This window comes from Podarcis bocagei (assembly GCF_964188305.1).
Source record: "Podarcis bocagei genome assembly, chromosome: 5".
In the NCBI taxonomy this organism is placed as follows: Eukaryota; Metazoa; Chordata; class Lepidosauria; order Squamata; family Lacertidae; genus Podarcis; species Podarcis bocagei.
Genome location: NC_138129.1, coordinates 101,380,454 through 101,404,728, shown reverse-complemented (window position 1 = coordinate 101,404,728; position 24,275 = coordinate 101,380,454). Strand labels below are relative to the sequence as shown.

General features: G+C 45.9%; 1 protein-coding gene across 2 annotated transcripts in view; it reads right to left on the bottom strand.

Annotated features, from left to right (window-relative positions):
- LOC308586613 (uncharacterized protein C1orf21) overlaps positions 1–19,150 on the bottom strand; it is a 180,374-nt gene extending 161,224 nt beyond the window's left edge. The window contains exon 1 of one of the 2 annotated variants that reach the window (XM_081193359.1): positions 19,016–19,150. The gene's annotated coding sequence lies outside the window, so the exon portion shown is untranslated. The remainder of the gene's footprint in view (positions 1–19,015) is intronic. The other variant, XM_081193358.1, reaches the window with a different exon arrangement.
- Between the last annotated feature and the right edge of the window lie 5,125 nt (positions 19,151–24,275).

The following is a 24,275-nucleotide window of genomic DNA, read 5'->3' as shown; positions in this document are numbered from 1 at the left end:
TGGGGAAACCAACAAACCAACCCTTCATCTATGAATATTCCTAAATTTGATGTCCTGAAACATTTACCTTATTTAAAAGGAAATTAAAGTCTCACATGCACACATTTACGTAAACTGCACAAGCAACCAAGAGTATGAAGCTTCACAACTGAGTCTTAGCTTTCCGTATGTTTTCATATGCACACACTCTTGGTGGACTGCGCAAAAATAAGATGGCTAAAGGCATAGGAAATAAATTTAGTGTATCCTGTATCCTGCCATTCCCCAGCGACAGGTCCTGCACTTTGGTGACATTTAAGAGAAGGTCCTGCCCAACACACTCTGTGCCAAACTGAGAAACTCAAGAAACATTCTATGATATTTTTGCAATGAAGCAACTGCAGAGGAGCAGCAGGAGACATTGTGAAATAGGTTTAACACAGGGGGTAGCAGCAAAGTAAACAAAGAGGTAAACAAAGAACTGGAAAGCTCTTCTTTCTTTCCTCACAAAAAAGAGGGGGAAGAGTTTTTTATTTTTATTTTCTAGTGGTGTTTATGTTATTAGTTCCACCTAAATACCGGTAGCTTTCCTCCATATAAAAAAGGAAGGGTCTCAATATTTAAAGGAATTCCTTCCAGTAGCACCTTAAAGACCAACTAAGTTACCGTATTTTTCGCCCCATAAGACGCACTTTTTCCCCTCCAAAAATGAAGGGGAAATCGGGGTGCGTCTTATGGGGCGAATGCCTGCAAGCCTCGCGCGCCCGGCAGGAGGTCCGACCGGGTGCGCGAGGCTTGGGGCGGCAGCCTGTCGCCCGAAGCACGGGGAGCCCTCTGGAGGGCTCCCCCTGCTTCGGGCGAGTGTCTGCAAGCCTCGCGCACCCGGCAGGAGGTCCCACCGGGTGCACGAGGCTTGGGGCGGCAGCGGACTGCTTGCGCGCACCTAGAAGCTTGGGGCGTGCTGAGCTCAGCACGCCCCAAGCTTCTGCATGCCGGCAAGCAGTCCGCTGCCGCCCCAAGCCTTGCGCACCCAGCGGGACCTCCTGCCGGGTGCGGGAGGCTTGGGGCGGCAGCGGACTGCTTGCCGGCACGCAGAAGCTTGGGGCGCGCTGACCTCAGCTTGCCCCAAGCTTCTGGATTAGCGCAGCGCACCTGGGGGGGAAATAAATTTTTTTTCCTTTATTTCCCCCCCTAAAATCTAGGTGCGTCTTATGGGCCGGTGCGTCTTATGGGGCGAAAAATACGGTAGTTCTTGGTATGAGCTTTCGTGTGCATGCACACTTCTTCAGATACACTGAAACAGAAGTTGCCAGATCCTTCTATATAGTGAGAAGGTGGGGAGGGGTATTACTCAGAAGGATGGTGGGAATGGGAGATTGGCAGATAGCTGAGATGAGCCTGTTGACGACTCTTAACGACTGTAATAGGTCTTACAGGAAAAGGCAAGGGGTGAGAAGGTGAGAAATGGCTTAGTCATGTATAATGAGATAAGAATCCAATGTCTTTGTTCAGACCAGGTCTCTCCATGGTTTTAAGTTTGGTAATGAGTTGCAATTCAGCAGCTTCTCTTTCCAGTCTATTTCTGAAATTCCTTTGTAGTAAAACAGCTACTTTGAGATCTTGTATAGAATGTCCTGGGAGATTGAAGTGTTCTCCTACTGGTTTCTCTGTTTTGTGATTCTTGATGTCAGATTTATGTCCGTTTATTCTTTGGCGTAAGGTTTGGCCTGTTTGTCCAATATAGAGAGCTGAAGGACACTGTTGGCATTTGATGGCATACACCAATAGTCAGCATGGATTTCTGAAAAATAAGTCATGTCAGACTAACCTGATCTCGTTTTTTGACAGAATTACAAGCCTGGTAGATGAAGGGAACGCAGTGGATGTAGCCTACCTTGATTTCAGCAAGGCATTTGACAAGGTGCCCCATGATATTCTTGTAAAGAAGCTGGTAAAATGCGGTCTTGACTATGCTACCACTCAGTGGATTTCTAACTGGCTGACTGACCGAACCCAAAGGGTGCTCATCAATGGTTCCTCTTCATCCTGGAGAAGAGTGACTAGTGGGGTGCCACAGGGTTCTGTCTTGGGCCCGGTCTTATTCAACATCTTTATCAACGACTTGGATGATGGACTCAAGGGCATCCTGATCAAATTTGCAGATGACACCAAACTGGGAGGGGTGGCTAACACCCCAGAGGACAGGATCACACTTCAAAACGACCTTGACAGATTAGAGAACTGGGCAAAAACAAACAAGATGAATTTTAACAGGGAGAAATGTAAAGTATTGCACTTGGGCAAAAAAAAAATGAGAGGCACAAATACAAGATGGGGGACACCTGGCTTGAGAGCAGTACATGTGAAAAGGATCTAGGAGTCTTGGTTGACCACAAACTTGACATGAGCCAACAGTGTGACGCGGCAGCTAAAAAAGCCAATGCAATTCTGGGCTGTATCAATAGGAGTATAGCATCTAGATCAAGGGAAGTAATAGTGCCACTGTATTCTGCTCTGGTCAGACCTCACCTGGAGTACTGTGTCCAGTTCTGGGCACCACAATTCAAGAAGGACACTGACAAACTGGAACGTGTCCAGAGGAGGGCAACCAAAGTGGTCAAAGGCCTGGAAACGATGCCTTATGAGGAACGGCTAAGGGAGCTGGGCATGTTTAGCCTGGAGAAGAGGAGGTTAAGGGGTGATATGATAGCCGTGTTCCAATATATAAAAGGATGTCACATAGAGGAGGGAGAAAGGTTGTTTTCTGCTGCTCCAGAGAAGCGGACACGGAGCAATGGATCCAAACTACAAGAAAGAAGATTCCACCTAAACATTAGGAAGAACTTCCTGACAGTAAGAGCTGTTCGACAGTGTAATTTGCTGCCAAGGAGTGTGGTGGAGTCTCCTTCTTTGGAGGTCTTTAAGCAGAGGCTTGACAACCATATGTCAGGAGTGCTCTGATGGTGTTTCCTGCTTGGCAGGGGGTTGGACTCGATGGCCCTTGTGGTCTCTTCCAACTCTAGGATTCTATGATTCTATGATTTGATTGTAAAAACTAACAAATCTCAAAGTGGCTTACAAGAAGTCTAAAACAATAAGATCATCAGTTAAAAACAACTATTTAAAACATTCAAAATATAATTAAGAGTTGACAATAAGCTAAAAGTAGATTGAAACACAATGTTCTACAAATCTGGGTGCATTCTGCATTATCCACGCTGTTCTCCCACCGGGGAATTTTTCGGTCACTCTGACATTATACTATATTACTGATTCAGTTAAGCAAAGAAGAAAATCCTCTGCTTGACAGAAATGAGAAGAAAGTTATAGGTGAACTGCAAGGCAGCTCATTTTTTTCAGGCAAGTCATTGAAACCCAACCATTACTATGCTTGGTCATGAGGACACTTGCTGATCATTCTGCATTCAGTGACCCCATCATTGCCTACTAGATGTGTGAATATTGATACATTGCTGATCTCCCTAATAAAGTACATTCTATTTGAATATAAAGATAGGATTTCTCACTATATGACTGAACCACAAGACTTTCTAATCTTTTAAATCAATAAAAAATATGTTTAAGGTAGCAGGCACCATAACACCCTGTGCCAATAAACTCTACTGATTCAACATGTGCTGCGAGAGCCAGTGCTGCAAAATGGTGAAAGCCACAATCCTACACACACTTTTGTGGCTGTCAATCCCCTAAAGTCCGTGGGCCTTCTGTCTTAGTCAATATCCAGAGGACTGCAGTTTAAGAGCTGTGGACCAAGAAGCTTCTGGCTCTGCTATGAACTTAATGCAGCCTGGTTCACATGTCACACTAAGCCAAACCATAGTTTAGTGCAAATGCACAATATCTGGGAAACGAGATCACAGTCACATTGCTCCTCCCCTGCCACTCTGCTGCTGTGCTGGACTGAGCCAAGTCATAGCTCAACTTTGCATGCCATCCAAACCCAGTCTTGTGCTTTAGCTCTCCTAGACAAAAAATGAACTGTAAACCACAGGACAAACCTTGGTTAGCACTCACAATCAGTCTGGAGAGCGCCACACTACAGTACAAGCCAAGGTTTGGAAGCCATTATATAGCTTAGTGAAGTGCAACTGAAGAGGCGAAGAGAAGCAATGAGGATGCACAGGCGGAGGTAGAGGGGGCAGGGGGGAGTGCACCGCCCCGGCACCACGATCCCAGTGGGGTGCCATCGTGCCTGCCCCCCCGCGCTGGATCTCATGCCCCCGCAGGCGGTGCACCATGCCCCCAGGATGCACACCATGCCCCTGCGGGTGGCACGCCACGCCCCCCCAGGATGCACACCAGCCACGCCCCCGCCTGCTCTCCGCCCCCGGTGCTGGAGCATGAAGCTGTGTTCATGCTAAGACACTGTTTATGATTAGTATGGTTGTTAATTAAATTTCTACCCTGCCCTTCATTCAAAGATCACAGGGTAGTTTACAATATAAAAGCACAAAAATACATACCATAATAACAAACAAAAAGACAAACCCCCCCCCACAGTTTAAAAGGCCATACACTGTTTAATTAGCCAAAGGTTTGGGAGAAATGGGGCACTTTTTCCTGGTGCCTAAAGATATGCAACAAGGGTGCCAAGCAAGCCTCCCTAGAGAAAGCATTCCACAAATGGGGGCCACTGCAGAAAAGGCCCGTTCTCATGTTGCCACCCTCTGGACCTCTTACGGGGGAGGCACACAAAGAAGGTACTCAGATGATGGTCACAGGGTCCGCGTAGGTTTATACTGAGAGAGTATTGTGGTCCTGAGCTGTTCAAGGCTTTATAAGTCAAAACCAACACTTTGAATTTGAAGATTCTGGAGCAGATCATTAAGCAAACAGTCTGTGAGCACCTAGAAAGGAATGCTGTGATCACCAATAGTCAGCATGGATTTCTGAAAAATAAGTCATGTCAGACTAACCTGATCTCGTTTTTTGACAGAATTACAAGCCTGGTAGATGAAGGGAACGCAGTGGATGTAGCCTACCTTGATTTCAGCAAGGCATTTGACAAGGTGCCCCATGATATTCTTGTAAAGAAGCTGGTAAAATGGACTTCCGGGTTGGCGCGATCTGGAAATGGCGGATTCCCTCCGAGCTGCGGAGGGAATCGGCTCAACCGAGGACGGGTCTTGCCGCGCCGGCGACGCGGGGACCCTTAGAAACCGCAGGCGCTGAAGCCTGTGGACTGGAAGACTCGGTGGGCGCCTTAAGCGCCCCCCGACCCACGAAGAGCCTTTTTAAAGGCTGCGGAGAGGGTACGGAGGGTGGCGTGGCGCTGAGAGTCGATCGCTACCTCGGTTGAGCGGAGCCGCGAGCCATGACTGGAGAGCGCTGACTTCCTTCCTTGAAATTCGGACTGAAAAAGAATAACCCGTGAGTAAGATGAAATTGGACTTTAAGAACATTTTCCTGTGAATTCGAGACGACCGGGGGGGTGCTAAAAGGAAGTCCGCACCCCCCCTCTTGCAGACGATCTAAAGCAACAATAGAAGAACTAAGCTGGAGAGCCTACCCTTTGTGGGGTGAGTTAAAAAAGACATTAACTTCCAAGATTTGGCAAAAAGAAATTTTGAGCTGAAGTGAAAGAGTGGAATTTTAGAAGCCTTTTTTCTGTTGTATACAACCCCCCCTCCCGGGCCCGGGAGCGTCCTGTATTTGAGCTTGTGGAAGAGGAATGCGGAGTTTGACAGCTGTCAAAGCTGTCAAACGGACAGTTTAAAGTTGAAAAATTGTCATCTAAGACCCCTCTGGATTAAAATTAGTTATAATTGAACTAAAACTGTTGGAAACAAAGTAACAACAACAAGTCAGAGGATTATTGGAGAAAGATTATTAAGTAACCAGATTCCCTCTAGGGGGAACTCTGTGACATTACAATGGCTGTGGATGGAAAGTTACTAGTGGAAATCGAAAGAATGTTTCATTTGGTGGGAATCTTACAAGAGCAGAGTCTGGCTATGAATAAACAACTCATGACCTTGACCTCTGGAACAAGCAGCTCTGCTGAATGTATTGAGGACCTGAATGAGAAAGAATCTGCAGCTGAATCGGAAATGATAACTCAAGAAGTGGAGGAGACTAAACAAGGAAAAGAGAAAGCAAAGATGGAATGTACCAACCAGAAGCTTACACCAGTGGAATATAAGCAAGGAGACTTTTGGATTACATTGACTACAAATCTGCGAAAGATGCAAAAGACGAAGGAGGAGGCCCCGGGAGTATATGGAATACAAGAACTCAAAATAAAGAAGAAATATGATTGGGGCCTTCACTCTGACTCTGAAGATGCATGGCCTGCGGAACTTTTGCAGCAGCTGTTTTCAAATGTCCTTGTGAGAAGAGAACCTGGTTTGATGGGGACAGAACTCCTTCGAGATTCGACGACCAATATAAAGGACTACCAACAAGACCGGCGGAGAGGGACTGAAAGAGACCTGAAAGCCTCGGACGTGAGGAATCCAGGCTAAGAACTGTTATTTTGGACATGTACTGGAGAAGGGACGAAAACCGGCGATGGGAGGGAGGGAAGAATAGAACGTTAAAAACACTCAGGACTTTTGGGTTTAGTTAATTTGACTTTTACCTAAGACAAAATGGGAAATAGATGGAAGGGAATTTGAGTCCAACTTAGAAAAAAAAAATTTTCTTTAATAAAAGAGGTAATATTAAGATGGTTAAGAGGAGAAATACCAATTTGCTGACATAATTATGGGAATTGGGATGCATGAAGGGGGGTGGGGGGAAGTCAAGGAACAAGGTTAAGAAAGTAGGATTTTCTGAAATTATACATGTTTTTGTCTTTTGTCTTTTCTGTGTGTGTTATGTATTCATAAAAGGTGAAAAACCAATAAAAATTATTTAAAAAAAAAAGAAGAAGAAGCTGGTAAAATGCGGTCTTGACTATGCTACCACTCAGTGGATTTCTAACTGGCTGACTGACCGAACCCAAAGGGTGCTCATCAATGGTTCCTCTTCATCCTGGAGAAGAGTGACTAGTGGGGTGCCACAGGGTTCTGTCTTGGGCCCCGTCTTATTCAACATCTTTATCAACAACTTGGATGATGGACTCAAGGGCATCCTGATCAAATTTGCAGATGACACTAAACTGGGAGGGGTGGCTAACACCCCAGAGGACAGGATCACACTTCAAAACGACCTTGACAGATTAGAGAACTGGGCAAAAACAAACAAAATGAATTTTAACAGGGAGAAATGTAAAGTATTGCACTTGGGCAAAAAAAATGAAGGCACAAATACAAGATGGGTGACACCTGGCTTGAGAGCAGTACATGTGAAAAGGATCTAGGAGTCTTGGTTGACCACAAACTTGACATGAGCCAACAGTGTGACGCGGCAGCTAAAAAAGCCAATGCAATTCTGGGCTGCATCAATAGGAGTATAGCATCTAGATCAAGGGAAGTAATAGTGCCACTGTATTCTGCTCTGGTCAGACCTCACCTGGAGTACTGTGTCCAGTTCTGGGCACCACAATTCAAGAAGGACACTGACAAACTGGAACGTGTCCAGAGGAGGGCAACCAAAATGGTCAAAGGCCTGGAAACGATGCCTTATGAGGAACGGCTAAGGGAGCTGGGCATGTTTAGCCTGGAGAAGAGGAGGTTAAGGGGTGATATGATAGCCATGTTCAAATATATAAAAGGATGTCATATAGAGGAGGGAGAAAGGTTGTTTTCTGCTGCTCCAGAGAAGCGGACACGGAGCAATGGAGCCAAACTACAAGAAAGAAGATTCCACCAAAACATTAGGAAGAACTTCCTGACAGTAAGAGCTGTTTGACAGTGGAATTTGCTGCCAAGGAGTGTGGTGGAGTCTCCTCCTTTGGAGGTCTTTAAGCAGAGGCTTGACAACCATATGTCAGGAGTGCTCTGATGGTGTTTCCTGCTTGGCAGGGGGTTGGACTCGATGGCCCTTGTGGTCTCTTCCAACTCTATGATTCTATGATTCTATGAATTCAGCCCAGAAACTGATTGGCAGCCAGTGCAGTTGACCAGGATCGGTGAAATATGCTCAAACCGTCCTGCCCCAGTGAGCAACCTGGCCGCTGAATTTTGCACCAGCTGAAGTTTCCAAACTACCATCTTCAGAGGCAGCCCCTTAGTGTGTCAAGCCTTTTTAGGCAATACACTTCTCTTCAGTATCAGCTCCATCTCCCTGTCTGCAAAGCAGGTGGTGATACTTGCAGGGTTCTTATAAGGATTACTGAAACAGACTCTTCTGAAACGCTCTAAACACTTGAAAAGTTTTATATAATTTGTAATGATTAAATCCTTTTTGTTTCATATTTGCTGCCTCTCAGTGTATGGATAACAGCTCAACCCCATCACGAATACATCCCACCAATTTCAGCGCGGTTTGATCCCAAGTAAATTTGCAGAGAACTGCAGCCCAACTTTCATATTTGGACAGAGAATAATTCTTTGTTCTCTTCACAAAGCTTGTGGTGTTACAATAATCTTGGGCCTACAGTTAGCCTCTTCTTTTCTATACCAAAAAGCCCAGAACAGTAGGCCTTTCTCAAAAGATGATCCACACCCATATAGTTTTAATTATCCAGTTTCTCTGTTTGTCTTGGAGGTGTTTTAAATGCAACCACATTCTTTGCAATAAATGGAGATTATACAGACACCTTAAACAGCAGCGCATGAGGCTATGCCAACAATTTAAGTATCACCTGGACTATTTGATTTAACAGATTAGTTTGTTTACACAATGCAACCACACCAACTAAGATGTAATGTTTTCTGACCTTTATACAAGGTAGTCATTTGCAACAGCCAAAGAGGCACAACAACACACACATGTGCATTCATGTTATGTGAATTAAGGATTCCACAAATCACCAGCGCAGATCTTTCCATCAACTTTTTTTTTTTTACAAACTGAACATTTAATAAATCAAGCTACATTCATCAGCAGGTTAAAAGCCTTGATACTTTTGCAAAGCATCTCTAGATCAGAAATTAACTCAATGGCTTACAGAGTGTTTTCCAGTAAGCCCTTCTCTACTCCCAAATTGCTTAGCTTTCCGTTTGTGTGCAGAACTCTCTCTGTTGCAGTTACAATTTAGTAATATAAGCCAGTGCAATGGGGCTTACACGAAGCAATGGTGTAGGGCCGCAACTCCTACTGCAAGTCAAACTCTAGTTTAGCGAGACCCAGAGAGAACCAGACCAATATACAGTCGTACCTTGGAAGTCGAATGGAATCTCTTGCAGCCAATCAGAAGCCACGAAAGCCCCATTGGACGTTCGGGTTCAAAAAGAATGTTCGCAAACCAGAACAATCACTTCCAAGTTTGCAGCATTCAGGAGCCAAAACGTCTGAGTTCCAGGGCATTCAACAACCAAGGTATGACTGTATTAGAGTCAAATCTTATTTCAATTTAGCAATATGGTATTTGCAAATAAAAAAACAAATTAAGCAATGCAGAATTTGTGTCTGCTCAAAGCGCAAATTCTCGTATTTATTTTCCTGAAACCTGTAATTGATAGCTACATAACTGATAGCATTAATATCACACTGATTCCTCCCTCCCCCCCTTGCTAAACACTTGTCTGCAAGAAGTAAAAACAGACATTATCTGACCAAATAGTTCACTGTGCAGTGAAGGACATGTCCAAGGCTATTGAAGTGCCTCTGCCCTGGCAAGTTAAACTATTGACAAGCTCATGTGGCCCAAGGAAACACCACCAGAATAATCTGCCGCCTTTTCTGTTTCAGGCAAAGTGAGTTTTATAGTCTCACCTCAATTCGCTTCAAAATAACCCCACCTTTTTCTTTATAAAGGGGGGGGGGGATATTTATCATTCTGCACACCCGAGACTCGACTCTGCAAATTCTTTTAAGTCATAGATGGTCAAGTGTTGCATTATTGAAAGCAGTGTTAGAAACGCAAATATATAAGCTAATCACTAAATGGCACCTTAACCCTAGGTTACAGCTGCCACAACAGAATGTCTAGATGCCTTTTTGCCATGAAATTATTACAATTACTATTACTTCATATCTATACCACTCTCTATTTTTTTAGAAAAATCTCAAAGTGGTTTACAGTACATTGAAACATCAAATAAAACAATCCGGAATAAGACAAATGCAAGCTGCAAGGAAAATATTTCAGATCCTCCTCTAAGTGACATTTTGCTTACACCATATTTATTTACCTACTCATAGCAGATGTGCACCAGGAGGCCAGTGTGGTGTAGTGGTCAGAGTGTCAAACTAGGATCGGGGAGACCAGCGTTCAAATCCCCCCTCAGTCATGAAGCTCACTGGGTGACCTTGGAGTCAGTCACAGCCTCTTAACGTACACCACAGGGTTGTTATAGGGATTAACTGAGCAGGGGTGAACCATGTACTCCTCCGAGGAAAAGGTGGGATAAAGGTAAAGGTAAAGGGACCCCTGACCATTAGGTCCAGTCGTGACCAACTCTGGGGTTGTGGCGCTCAGCTCGCTTTACTGGCCAAGGGAGCCGGCGTACAGCTTCCGGGTCATGGGGCCAGCATGACTAAGCTGCTTCTGGCGAACCAGAGCAGCGCACGGGAACGCCGTTTACCTTCCCGCCGGAGCGGTACCTATTTATCTACTTGCACCGCGTGCTTTCGAACTGCTAGGTTGGCAGGAGAAGGGACCGAGCAACGGGAGCTCACCACGTTGCGGGGATTCAAACCACCGACCGATCAGCAAGTCCTAGGCTCTGTGGTTTAACCCACAGCGCCACCCGCATCCCTAAAAGGTGAGATATAAAGGCAATAAATAAAATTTAAAAAATTCCTTCCAGTAGCACCTTATAGACCAACTAAGTTTGTTACTGGTATGAGCTTTCGTGCTAGCAATAACAAACTTAGTTGGTCTCTATGGTGCTACTGGAAGGATTTTTTAAATTTTGTTTTGACTACAGCAGACCAACACGGCTACCTACCTATAACTGGCAATAAATAAGTTCTTCTGATTACCTGCTTAAGAAAGCTGGTGGGTAGGGCAGCCAGGTGGAGTTGTCAGTTGCCAACCTGGCATCCACAGATCTCCACGTGGTCACAACTGGCCAGAACCAGTCGCAGAACACACCTGATATCTGGGGGATTTTGAACACTGATTGAAAGGCATTCAAATCTTCAGGTTCTACAACCAATGTTGGTGGTAGACACAAGCCAGGAGCAGATGAGCCTAAGCATCACCCTCCAAACCCAAGCAGAGATTTTTTTATCATTCAGGTCGTCTGGCGGTCGGTCAGTTTCTATGCATTCAAAGATCCACGATGACTCAGCTACAGGGCTATGTACTAGATGCCACATCACATCATCATCCTTGTTGTATTCACAGTGGCCTTAAGTAAAAATAATTGCGGAAATCTCATCCTTCAGTAAATCCTGCTACAGATCGTAAGATGCCAAGGAACAGAAGGTACTCTGAAGGACTGGTTGGCTATACTGTCAATACAGCCTTGGAATACTTCAGTGCTCTTATATATGGCTCTATAAACTAGCAAATTGATGGGGAAGGGTCGACTGGAACAGTGGAAAGGGTTTCCTGGTAGAGTAATGCATACTTCTTTCCTAAGTGAAGGTTTCTTTTCCCTCTCAGAATGCTTAAACTTTATTTCACCTGCTGCTTCCTCACCCACAACATATATCTTCTTTCCACTCACAGCATGACCAAAACACATCAGGAAAGCATATGGGATGACTTGAGCAGGAAACCAACAGGCAGGAGAAAGCCAAGCCCTTTCCTTCCTCCTTCCATGCCACCCCTTCCCTACTGCAAAACTCAAGTCTCCCTCCACGGCTTTGCAGCTGTTCATTGGCAATCCAGGTTCCAAGCCCAGGTCTGCTGCCAAAACTTCTTAAGCACAGACCTAATTCAGAAAAGAGATCATGTATTTCCAACACCAAAAGTAATACCCACTACAACAACTTTTCTTACTTCCAAACTTGTGGTGTTTCCAAGATATCTACAGAGTACTTCAAAAAGTGGGTTTGCATGAGGAACCCATTTCAACAATACACTGAATAACTACATTATCCCAAGAAACAGTACCATGGGAAAATAAAACCCATCTGTACAATGGCATGACCAAAGATTAAACTAGACACCCTCAAACAATGAAACAAGGCTTTTTTTCTGAGGAAAAGCAGCAAATAAGCTGGCAAATAAAATTACCCCCCCCCCAAAAAAGATAACTATTAAAGCAAATACTCTTCCTGAGCAATTTGTTTTCTTCTTGTACAGAAATAGTGTTTACTTTCCATGTCGTTATTCAGCTCTCAACAGGTCTGTCTTGATCGCTGATAATTAAAGGGTCATTGGCTCCCAAGAATTAAACGGTCTGGATATACTGCATCCCAATATCCAACTGTACAATGAAATTCATTCTGCTACAGGACACAGTTTAAAAGTAGAATTACAGGCAAAATCTGTAGTATGGCATTGGAGGTCAGTGTGCATTACTTCCTGCTCTGCAATCCCTGACAAAGAAACAAATTACAAGGAAGCATTTGCTAACAAAAATGGAAATGCGATGAAACCCACAATTGTTCTAGCAGAACAATTTGAACCTGAATCAGAAGCACAATTTTTAAAGAACTGTACAGTGGTGCCTCGCAAGACGAAAATAATTCGTTCCGCGAGTCTTTTCGTCTTGCGATGTTTTTCGTCTTGCGAAGCATGGTCCGTCGCAACTGCGCCTCTTCAAGCGGCTTTAAGAAAAAAGCGCAAGACGTTTTCGTCTTGCGAAGCAAGCCCATAGGGAAATTCGTCTAGCGAAGCAACGCAAAACCGAAAAAACCTTTCGTCTAGCGAGTTTTTCGTCTTGCGAGGCATTCGTCTTGCGGGGCATTCGTCTTGCGGGGCACCACTGTACAGTTGTCTGTGATAAGGAAGCTCTCTCAGCAACTGATTTCCTGGTGTTTACCGTAATATATGAAGCTTCTTAATGCAGTGCCTAAATCCTCTTTCCATCCCCAGGTGTTGCACTAGGTATTCTAAAGGGGAGCTGTTTTACTTTTTTGGCAGAACTGACCGTTATGAATGCGTAAGTGACAGAAATTTATGTAAATCCTGAACAGTTTTGGTTACTAGTGGGTGGAAAGGGAGAGAGAGAACAGCTGTATTCTGCCTTGTACCTGCATGGCTCTAATTAGAAATATTCATATGAAATGCTCCTATCTAAGGAATGCAGGGAAATTTGGCTTTGTTCACATCTGAATGCAAGCCTGTCTAATATAAACTTCTCTAAACAATGTCAGAACCAAACTACAGCAACCCTTTGAAATTCACACTTCTCCAGATGTTGCAGCGCACTTCTTTAATCCAAATCTGGGTAGTACACAAATGCCTGTATTAGGGGAAGGTGTGCAAAAAAGAAGAAGCATATAATGGCAAAAGCAACTAACAAAATGCTTATGGGATTATGAGAAATTGCTTGCATTATACATGGGGTTTCTTCCCCATCTCTGGCTTGCAGAGAAGTCCAAACACATAAAAAGTTGAGACCTTTGCTCCTGCTTGGGAAGTGGAGGTACTGGTACTTAAAGAAATCAGAATGAGTTTCAGAGAAGACATAATCCTGCAGCCCAAAGGTCTGCCATTTAAGGTTTCCGCAGGGGAAAGGAGCAAGCTGTATCAGAAGCTCACCTCAGTTTTTACCTGTGTTAACCAAAGTCAGCACAAACTCCATCAGCAAAGGGTAGCCAACTGGATGCACTGGGCAGCCAAAATACATCTGCCATTATAGGCTGTCCCGCAGCACAAGAAATAGCAGTATCTGTCAGCTGCTTATCTCCCAGTTTTTCAGTGGCCTTAGCAAACAATGCTGTCCTGCAAATTATGAAAGCATCTATGCTGGCAAAAAGGTAACAGGTTTACTCAGCCTCTGTAAATTCCAGATTATTTGCTAATGAGATTTGGGCGGGCACAGGGATAAGCCCCTTCATTCTTTGTACAACGGACAATAAAGAAGCGAGAGCACCAAAATACACAAAAGCGAGAGCCATATACACAAAAACACTTACTAGATGTGGAATATAAGGCAGAGCAATATTCACCAACATTTTAAGCCTTTTCGTGGATAGGTTTTAAGCTTAAAATGTGAAAATGCACTACATTTTGAAAATGTTTATTACTATTTTCTATATAGAAAACACATATCAACTATATAGTTTATTACTAATTTTTTATATTTTAGCAACACAAACTTTTTTATTAGGCCCAGTGCATTTATACCAACAGATGTAAATGCCACAGATATGTAAATTCCTCAGACATAACCAAATTTCCCCCCTCTGCCCCTCCCCAACCCCCTTGTGATGCCAGCAAGGAAGGTGAAGATGATAGTGATGATGATGAAGACTTAAGAAAAACTCTTCTACAAGAAAGAAGATTCCACCTAAACATTAGGAAGAACTTCCTGACAGTAAGAGCTGTTCGACAGTGGAATTTGCTGCCAAGGAGTGTGGTGGAGTCTCCTTCTTTGGAGGTCTTTAAGCAGAGGCTTGACAACCATATGTCAGGAGTGCTCTGATGGTGTTTCCTGCTTGGCAGGGGGTTGGACTCGATGGCCCTTGTGGTCTATTCCAACTCAATGATTCTATGATTCTATGAAATCACAGGAGGAGCAACTGGCCATTCCTCCCCACACACACACACAAATGGCAGCCTTGCTTTGACCCTATCCACAGCCATGTCAAAGACCACAAGTTAGGTTTTTTGCAAGCTGATGTGATCCCATCCATTTTCAACACCAACCTCCTGAGACCTGAGACACTGAACGATCCAACTATATCGCAAAGTTACACTGGCATAGCAACCCACAGGCCCATCATGGCACTATTTTTACCAGAGGCCTCCACTCCCATATAAAAAGGTAAAGGTACCCCTGCCCGTATGGGCCAGTCGTGTCCGACTCTAGGGTTGTGCGCCCATCTCACTTAAAAGGCCGGAGGCCAGCGCTGTCCGGAGACACTTCCGGGTCACTCCCATATAGAAAAGCATTATTTGCTAAACACAGAAGCAAAGACTCCAGCATACCTTACTTGCTCCCCAAGTTCCTGTACCACAACCCTAAATGCCAGCATAGGTGACCATAACACAGGCGTTTTATGACCTGGTGCTGCAGACTCCATTCTGAAGCAGTTTGGTCCTGTTGGTGCTCCTGCATTGACCTCCCCGCCATCTTGCTCCTCTGGCTCCCCATAAGAGGCAATGCACACCTGCTGAGAAGAAAGCGTTGTGGCTCTGACCCCAGCAGGTGAGCATAAGTTACCCTTTCCTGCCCTCACACATACCCTCCCCCACCCACAAAAAAATAGTGCAGTGGTCACAGTGGGAGAGATCTGCTAGGCAATAGATAGAAAAAAGCAAAGTTTGAGAGCATCGGCTTCAGTGCTGATGTTGCAAGATGGCTATGCACAGATGCCACCTAGCACCAAACCACAGAGTCTGTTGCAATGCACAAAGGGAAAAGGAATAGCTTTCCGTCACTGAATATTATTGCACAATAAAACATAAACCCTGCTGTGCTTTGCTGCCACCATAACATGGACTATTAAACCAAAAGCATTACATGAGTTTTCAAAACAAATAATTGCATGGAGAAAAACAGAAATCATAATCTTTGTGTCATGTCATCCAGCAGCCTGCTATTCAGACACTTGGTAATATACCTGTAAATTACAACTTTAAAAAATATCAGTGCTTAAATCTTCCTTCCTGCCATCCTCACAATACAATTTCAGACAACTTGCCCAGGTCTTTAACCTTTGCCAAAACTAATCACAATAATTAACACACCTTCCAAAGGTACACACCCTCAGAATGCAGAGTGCAAGGGAAACAATGTGTCAACTTTATTTATATTACTACTAAATATATATCACAATTAAATCTTTTTAAAAGATGAAAGCCAGACCACATGCAAGCTCTGCCATAAGAGAAAAGAGTAAGGCAAGGACTACATATGACCACACTGACTTGCGTAGGTGAGTCTGGAGCACGTATATCCTTCAATTAATGGTTAGACCTTTCTTTTTATAATGAAAGAATCATCTGGCCACTTACTCCGTATGTTATTAAAGCCTGTGTTTTTGTGTTCTTTACATGGAAATACTATTAATTATACCTTTGAAGAGCTGCAAAAAAAAATTGCTATTGCTTCCAAAAGCAGGCTTGTAAATAGCTACTTGTCTGATTGTCTGTGGTGGGTAAGATTCTTCCCAAGGCAAGCAGGCAGGATAACTTTCCAAAAATTGTGTGTGTGATTTGTTTACCATTTTAGTCCACTGGGACAAGTTACCTAACAGAGGTTGTAAAATCTCGGGGGGGGGGGGGGAGTGCACAAACATGTGCTGGCTATTATTTAGATGTAACTAGGCTGACAATTTACGGCAGTGGTGAGGTGTGCGTGCAACCGGCCATGATTTCGTCGAGTGGGCAAGTTTGCTTTTGGCAGCTAGCGTGCAGACTACTGGTGGCCGCGGCGATGTACTGGGGGCAGGCTGTAGAGCGATTGGCGTTGGTGACCCCCCCACAAAAAAATAGGGGTCGTATTATACATGGGGGGTGTTATACACAGAAAAATACAGTGTTCATTTTTCACATGGTCGAGTCCTTCCCCTGCCCACCCACCCAAATATTCTGAAGAGGGTCTCTTCTCCATTCTTCAGAGAGTGGTTGGAAGTAGGAAGGCAGAAAAAGTCCTCTTTTCCTTCCTTTCTGCAGTTTTAATCTGAAATCTTAGGTGCAGTACTACGCCCAGAGCTCAGAAACAGCTCATGCTAATGAAATTCCCTGTCGCTAAATGTGCCTAGAACAATGGGAGTTTCAAGCACTGCTTCACCCCCCAGGACCTTGATGAATCAACTGAAGTCTAGTGTCCCAATCAGGGGAAGTAACAGTCCCACTCTATTCTACCTTGATCAGAAAACACCTGGAGTACTGTATAATAATAATGATGATAATAATAATAATTTATTTATACCCCACCCATCTGGCTGGGTTTCTCTAGCCACTCTGGGCAGCTTACAACAGAACACTAAAAACAGCATAAAACTTCAAACATTAAAAACTTCCCTAAACAGGGCTGCCTTCAGATGTCTTCTAAAAGTCAGAGAGTTGTTTATTCCCTTGACATCTGACAGGAGGGCGTTCCAAGGGCGGGTGCTACTACTGAGAAGGCCCTCTGCCTGGTTCCCTGTAACTTCGTTTCTCGCAGTGAGAAAACCACCAGAAGGCCCTCGGAGCTGAACCTCAGTGTCCGGGTTGAACGATGGGGGTGGAGATGCTCCTTTAGGTATACTGGACCGAGGCCATTTAGGGCTTTCAAGGTCAACACCAACACTTTGAATTGTACCCAAAAATGTACTGTATCCAGTCATGGACATCACAATTTATGAAGGATATTAGCAAGCTGGAATGTGTGTAGAGGGAAACGAAGATGTTCAAAAGTCTGGAAACCAAGCCTTATGAGGAACAGTTGGATGTTTAGCCTGGAGAAGAGGAAACCAAAAGGAGAGATGACAGCCATCTACCAATATCTAAAGGGCTGTCACATGGAAGTTGGAGCAAGCTTGCTTTCGCCTACTCCAGTGGCTAGGACCCAAATCAATGGATTTAAGTTACAAGAAAGGAGATTCCAACGAAATCTCAGGAAGAACTTTCTGACAGCTCTTCAATAGTAGAATGGACTCCCATGAGAGGTGGTGGTTTTTAAGCAGGTTGAGACTAGATGACCCTTCTAACCCTATAACTCTAAGCTCCTATGAGGTCACGTCAGTGTCAAGCAATATGAAGGTTCTGTCTGCACTGCGTAGTCCATAATCACGCATTTACATTCATGTCACTGAACAACAAAAACATTTCTGCAAACCAGACCTACAAATTCCATACAGGAGTTGTGTGTGGTGGTTTGACCCTGGCCTCTGAAGAGGAAGGGTCAGCACAGCAGCCTGAGTCTCTGAAGAAAGCCTGGGGTGGGGGATCAGGGAGGAGAAGCAACCTCAGATACACACTCACATACTTCAATTCTCCATCCAGTGCCATAGACAAAAACAAAAGCCTACACTCTTTGCAGCCTACAGCAACCCACCAAAAATACTGGCAGTCCCTAAAGGAACAGAATGTGTATCCCATTAAATCTGAGAGGTGGAGGGGAAGACGGGAGTAAATGCATTCTGTAAACAAACAGGAAAGCCTCATCTGGCCTCTTTGGAAGAGTAAAAATTCATCCCGGTAGTGTAAATACAGCCAAGAGGGCAAGCAGAGTCTGACATCTACAGTTAAGTGAGCGATGGTGTAATTGCTGGCAGTCTTACAGCTGCCGCATGTTGAAATGCGTTTTCTATTAAATGTGATGGGGGGGGGGGGCTTTTTCTAAGATCACCACGGAAGTTCTCATCTCCAGCCAGATTCCCAATGAGAATCCGCCCCAGACCATTATTCCTGTTGTCTTAGCAGAAGACAGCCCTGCGTTAATTTCTAACTCTGCCTTTGGTTACTCCCCCCCACACAACCCTTACACCACCGCCAGAAGCTACATGACTGGAATATTTCAGTTAATTTAGTCACCATGATTAGAAGATTCCTCCTATGTGGATTCCAAAGTAGAAAACAAAAACAAAAACAGAATAGAAATGTTCTTCCTCTCTGTTCCCTGTGAAGAGAAGCGCTTCGCTAAGCGCTCCCTCGCCAGCCCAGCCGGGCAGCCGGGCTTACCTGGCCCCGAGGGAGGCCTTGGCGAGGCCGGGAAGGGGGAGGAGGGGAGAGGAGAAAGAGGCGGCCAAATCCCCCAGCCCCCCCCTCCGCCCTGGAAACTGGGCAGGGGAGAGCGGGGGGCTTTGCTGGGCTCCCAAGCCAAGGCCCCTGTCGGGCTGCAAGAGGCGTCCGCGGCAGAAGCGGCAGCTGCCCCCCCCCCTCCGGCATCAGCTGCAGCGGAGCCCGACCCCCCCCCTGCCGCCCTCGCCGGCCTCCATTGCGCGCCTCCCGCCCTCCCCCGCCGGGGCTCACCTTGAAGTCCCCCCCCCCGGCGCGCTCTCCTTCCGCGGCGCTCCAAGCGGCGCTCCGGCTCCGGGGGGCGGAGGAAGAAGCTCCCGGGCTCCGGCGTGTCCTCCCGGGCGAGCGCCCCTCGAGAGCCGCGACGCGGACGGAGGCGCTGCCCGCCGAGCTCGCAGGCAGCCAGGCAGCCAGACGGCGAGAGCCCCGCGCTGGGCGGCCTCTCCGGGGAGCGAGAGGCGGGGCGGCGGCGGCGGCGGCGAGGAAGGGGCGGGCCTGGGAGAGACGAGGCCGCCTCCCTCCGGGGACGGACGGCGCCCCGATGCTGCGTCGGGCTCCCGGGAGCCGGGCCGCGACTCCGCCGCCTCTAGGCCGAGGCGCGGCGGCGCTGGGGATCCCGCGGCCGGCGGGCGGGACGGGCCCTTCCCGAAATGCGAAATGAAGGCTCTTCGGCGTCCCGCATCCCGGGCAAGAGGCTTCTGCGAAGCTGCTCCGGGACTCTCTCCGTCCTCGGGGAAGCGGGGCGCGGCGGCCAAGTGCGCGCTCTCCCCGCGCCAGGCCGGGTCCCCGCCCAGGAAAGGCTGGGCTCTTGGTCACCGGAGCCTCGGCGGAGCTCCAGGCATCCTAGAAAAACGCGGCCCGAGAATCCTTTTCTTCAAAGGAGGCTCGACGCAGACGCAACAAACATGTAACTGAGGGGAAGGGGAGGGGAGGCGGGCAGGGCCCTTAATGGCGACACCTGATCCAGGCGGCAACACCAGGAATGGCACAGAACCGCCTCTCGAAAAGAAAGAGTCGGTTTCCTTACTTCTAGAGATCTTTTAAAACTACAATGACTGATAATATATATATATTTTAAAAATCTGGGGCTTCAGAGGCCTTCTCTAGATTCACCAGTCTGGCAAGGCTTAATGGGCAATAGCCTCGTGGATGATTCACAGCTGCATGTGGCAACAAACCTCTCGACAGAAACAGGTCTCTTGCTGCTTCCTGCTTGCATCTGGGATGTCGGTGTCGCCAGGAAGGCTTGCTCTTGCAGAGGCATCAGACAGGCCTCTCTGAGCACATGGGCCTCAGTATCACTTGCCCACTTGTCAGAGAGATGTGCCCCTTCTCCGCCATAGGGAGAGGCTAAACGGCAAGATCATGACGTGAGGCAGTTTTCATGGAGATGGAGCCTAGTGTTTCAACACACCACCCACGGTACTCTAAAGCTGTTGGTCGAAGCCTTGCTGCCTTTTGAGCCAGCTCTGCAGACAACCTTCACAAGTGGTGCCATACCCCTGCTCCCGACCAAGACATCAGGAAGCCTGGCATCCACTGCTGGGTGAAGTCCTGGCTCTATTTGGTTCATTAACCAAAGGCAAAACAAGGCATTTTTTCTGCCCAGTCAAAGACTCAGCTTGGCACACCCCCCCCCACATGTTTGCATACACAGGCATGTGTTATCTGAATGCAAAGTTTTATGTAATATTTTTATTCATTCCTTGTGTTTTCTTTCAGTCCACCTCCGCCCCAAAGAAAAGGAGTAAAGAGCAGGCCAACATGCCAAGTTCCTCTGAGCCTCTGAAGTGACTTTTTCTTCACATTTTTCTGTAGCACCATTTCTCCCCCCCCCCCTCACATATTGCAAAGGAAAGCAGCCCCCACTTCTTCCCACATCCAGGAGCTCTGCATGTCATGCACTTCCCACAGGAAAGGCTCTCCTCAGCACCAAGATATAAATATAATAATAATAATAGAGATTGTGAAAATCATTAGGCACATACCAGGGAGGAAGTCCTTTTGAAAAGAGAGACTTTCTGTTCTTCACCTGGCAGTGACTTTTCCACCTGCTTTGCCCGACCCTTCCAGACCAGGACTTTACTTCTGAGTAAAAAGCATAATAAGGGTGGCGCTGTGGATTAAACCACAGAGCCTAGGACTTGCCTATCAGAAGGTCGGCGGTTCAAATCCCCGCAACGGGGTGAGCTCCCGTTGCTCGATCCCTTCTCCTGCCAACCTGGCAGTTCAAAAGCACGTTGAAGTGCAAGTAGATAAATAGGTACCGCTCTGGTGGGAAGGTAAACGGCGTTTCCGTGCGCTACTCTGGTTTGCCAGAAGCGGCCTGGTCATGCTGACCACATGACCCGGAAGCTGTACGACGGCTCCCTCGGCCAATAAAGCAAGATGAGTGCCGCAACCCCAGCGTCGGCCACGACTAGACCTAATGGTCAGGGGCCCCTTTACCTTTACTTTAAAAAGCATAATACTGCAGTCTTTACCTAGTTACCTGGGAGTAAGTGTCATTGAATTCAGTGGGACTTGTTTCTGAGTAGACATATAAAGGCTTGCAGTGTAAGGCTCAACTTACAATAAAGGAATAAACACGCCAAGAGTTTCCTCAAAATTTGCTGGCTGCAAATTCTTAAAAAGAATTTAAAGTGGACTGGAGACTGGAGGGGGAAGTCTGATCTCTCTACCTCTTTTAATTGATCTCTGAGATGGAGAGCGGAGGGGAAAGGAAAAGAAGGCAAAGGATGGTCCAAGCCCTTCCGAATACCCACAACACTCCAGGCATGGAAGGGAGAGGCCTGGGTCATTCACAAGACCAGGAGACTATCTGGTGCGTATCTGATGTAAACTTCTATCATGTCACCTCTTCTTCCTTGCCTAAACCAAAAAGTCCCTAATGCTGCAACCTGTCCTCAGAGGGGAGTCACTGAACCTTTTCCAACTCTATAACATTTTTGAGGTGAGGCAATCAGAACAATACATAGTATTCCAAATGCAGTCTTTTATTTTTCATAGAATCATAGAATAGAATCATAGAATCATAGAGTTGGAAGAGACCACAAGGGCCATCGAGTCCAACCCCCTGCCAAGCAGGAAACACCATCAGAGCACTCCTGACATATGGTTGTCAAGCCTCTGCTTAAAGACCTCCAAAGGAGGAGACTCCACCACACTCCTTGGCAGCAAATTCCACTGTCAAACAGCTCTTACTGTCAGGAAGTTCTTCCTAATGTTTAGGTGGAATCTTCTTTCTTGTAGTTTGGATCCATTGCTCCGTGTCCGCTTCTCTGGAGCAGCAGAAAACAACCTTTCTCCCTCCTCTATGTGACATCCTTTTATATATTGGAACATGGCTATCATATCACCCCTTAACCTCCTCTTCTCCAGGCTAAACATGCCCAGCTCCCTTAGCCGTTCCTCATAAGGCATCGTTTCCAGGCCTTTGACCATTTTGGTTGCCCTCTTCTGGACACGTTCCAGTTTGTCAGTGTCCTTCTTGAATTGTGGTGCCCAGAACTGGACACAGTACTCCAGGTGAGGTCTGACCAGAGCAGAATACAGTGGCACTATTACTTCCCTTGATCTAGATGCTATACTATTGATGAGGCCCAGAATTGCATTGGCTTTTTTAGCTGCCGCGTCACACTGTTGGCTCATGTCAAGTTTGTGGTCAACCAAGACTCCTAGATCCTTTTCACATGTACTGCTCTCAAGGCAGGTGTCACCCATCTTGTATTTGTGCCTCTCATTTTTTTTGCCCAAGTGCAATACTTTACATTTCTCCCTGTTAAAATTCATCTTGTTTGTTTTGGCCCAGTTTTCTAATCTGTCAAGGTCGTTTTGAAGTGTGTTCCTGTCCTCTGGGGTGTTAGCCACCCCTCCCAGTTTAGTGTCATCTGCAAATTTGATCAGGATGCCCTTGAGTCCATCATCCAAGTCGTTGATAAAGATGTTGAATAAGACCGGGCCCAAGACAGAACCCTGTGGCACCCCACTAGTCACTCTTCTCCAGGATGAAGAGGAACCATTGATGAGCACCCTTTGGGTTCGGTCAGTCAGCCAGTTACAAATCCACTGAGTGGTAGCATAGTCAAGACCGCATTTTACCAGCTTCTTTACAAGAATATCATGGGGCACCTTGTCAAATGCCTTACTGAAATCAAGGTAGGCTATATCCACTGAGTTCCCTTCATCTACCAGGCTTGTAATTCTGTCAAAAAACGAGATCAGGTTAGTCTGACATGACTTATTTTTCAGAAATCCATGCTGACTATTGGTGATCACAGCATTCCTTTCTAGGTGCTCACAGACTGTTTTCTTAATGATCTGCTCCAGAATCTTCCCTGGTATTGATGTCAGACTGACTGGGCGGTAATTATTTGGGTCCTCTCTTTTCCCCTTTTTGAAAATAGGGACAACATTTGCCCTCCTCCAGTCTGCCGGAACTTCGCCTGTTCTCCAGGAATTCTCAAAGATGACTGCCAGTGGTTCTGAGATCACATCTGCCAGTTCTTTTAATACTCTTGGATGCAGTTCATCTGGCCCTGGAGACTTGAATACATCTAAACTAGCCAAGTATTCTTGTACTATCTCCTTAGTTATTCTGGGCTGTGTTTCCTTTGCTGAATCATTTGCTCCAAATTCTTCAGGTCGGGCATTGTTTTCTTTATCGGAGAAGACTGAGGCAAAGAAGGCATTGAGGAGTTCAGCCCTTTCTGTGTCCCCTGTTTGCATTTCACCATCTTCTCCTCTGAGTGACCCCACTGTTTCTTTGTTCTGCCTTTTGCTACGAACATACCCATAAAAGCCTTTTTTGTTGCTTTTAACCTCTCTAGCAAGCCTGAGTTTATTCTGTGCTTTAGCTTTTCTGACTTTGTGTCTACACGTGCTGGCTATTTGTTTGAATTCCTCTTTGGTGGTTTCCCCCATTTTCCATTTTTTGTACACATCCTTTTTTAATCTTAACTCAGTTAAAAGTTCTTTAGATAGCCACTCCTCCTCCTTTCTTGTCTGGTCTGTTTCTCCGAAATAGATTGTATCCCTCGCACTATAGATCTGTAGAACAGCATTATGATATCAGCAGTTTCATTTTCAATTCCTTTTCTAATGATCCCTAGTGTGGAATTTGCTCTTTTTTAAGGTACTGGGATCTGCCCTACAAAGTCTGCTGTTAAGACTCTGCAAAGAAGTAATTTGGCTTCTCTGCAATAAGGAGATTGCAGAGAAGCTACCTGTTAAAAAAGCAACAACACTTGATTAGTTGTTACAAAGAATCTGGCTGCCACAGAAGGCCTTTCACCAGCTCAGCACCAAACAGGGAAAAGGAACATTCTCTTCTGGACTCTCATTGAAACTAATCAGCCTGGAACACTGCGCTTCCGAATGCAGCTCTGCGATAATGGGGTTTCCTTGCCATTGTTCGGCATGAAAACGCCAACTTGAGCGTTTTTAAAAAAGCCAATTACCCACACATTATGCTCCTAGGAAATACACACAGTGC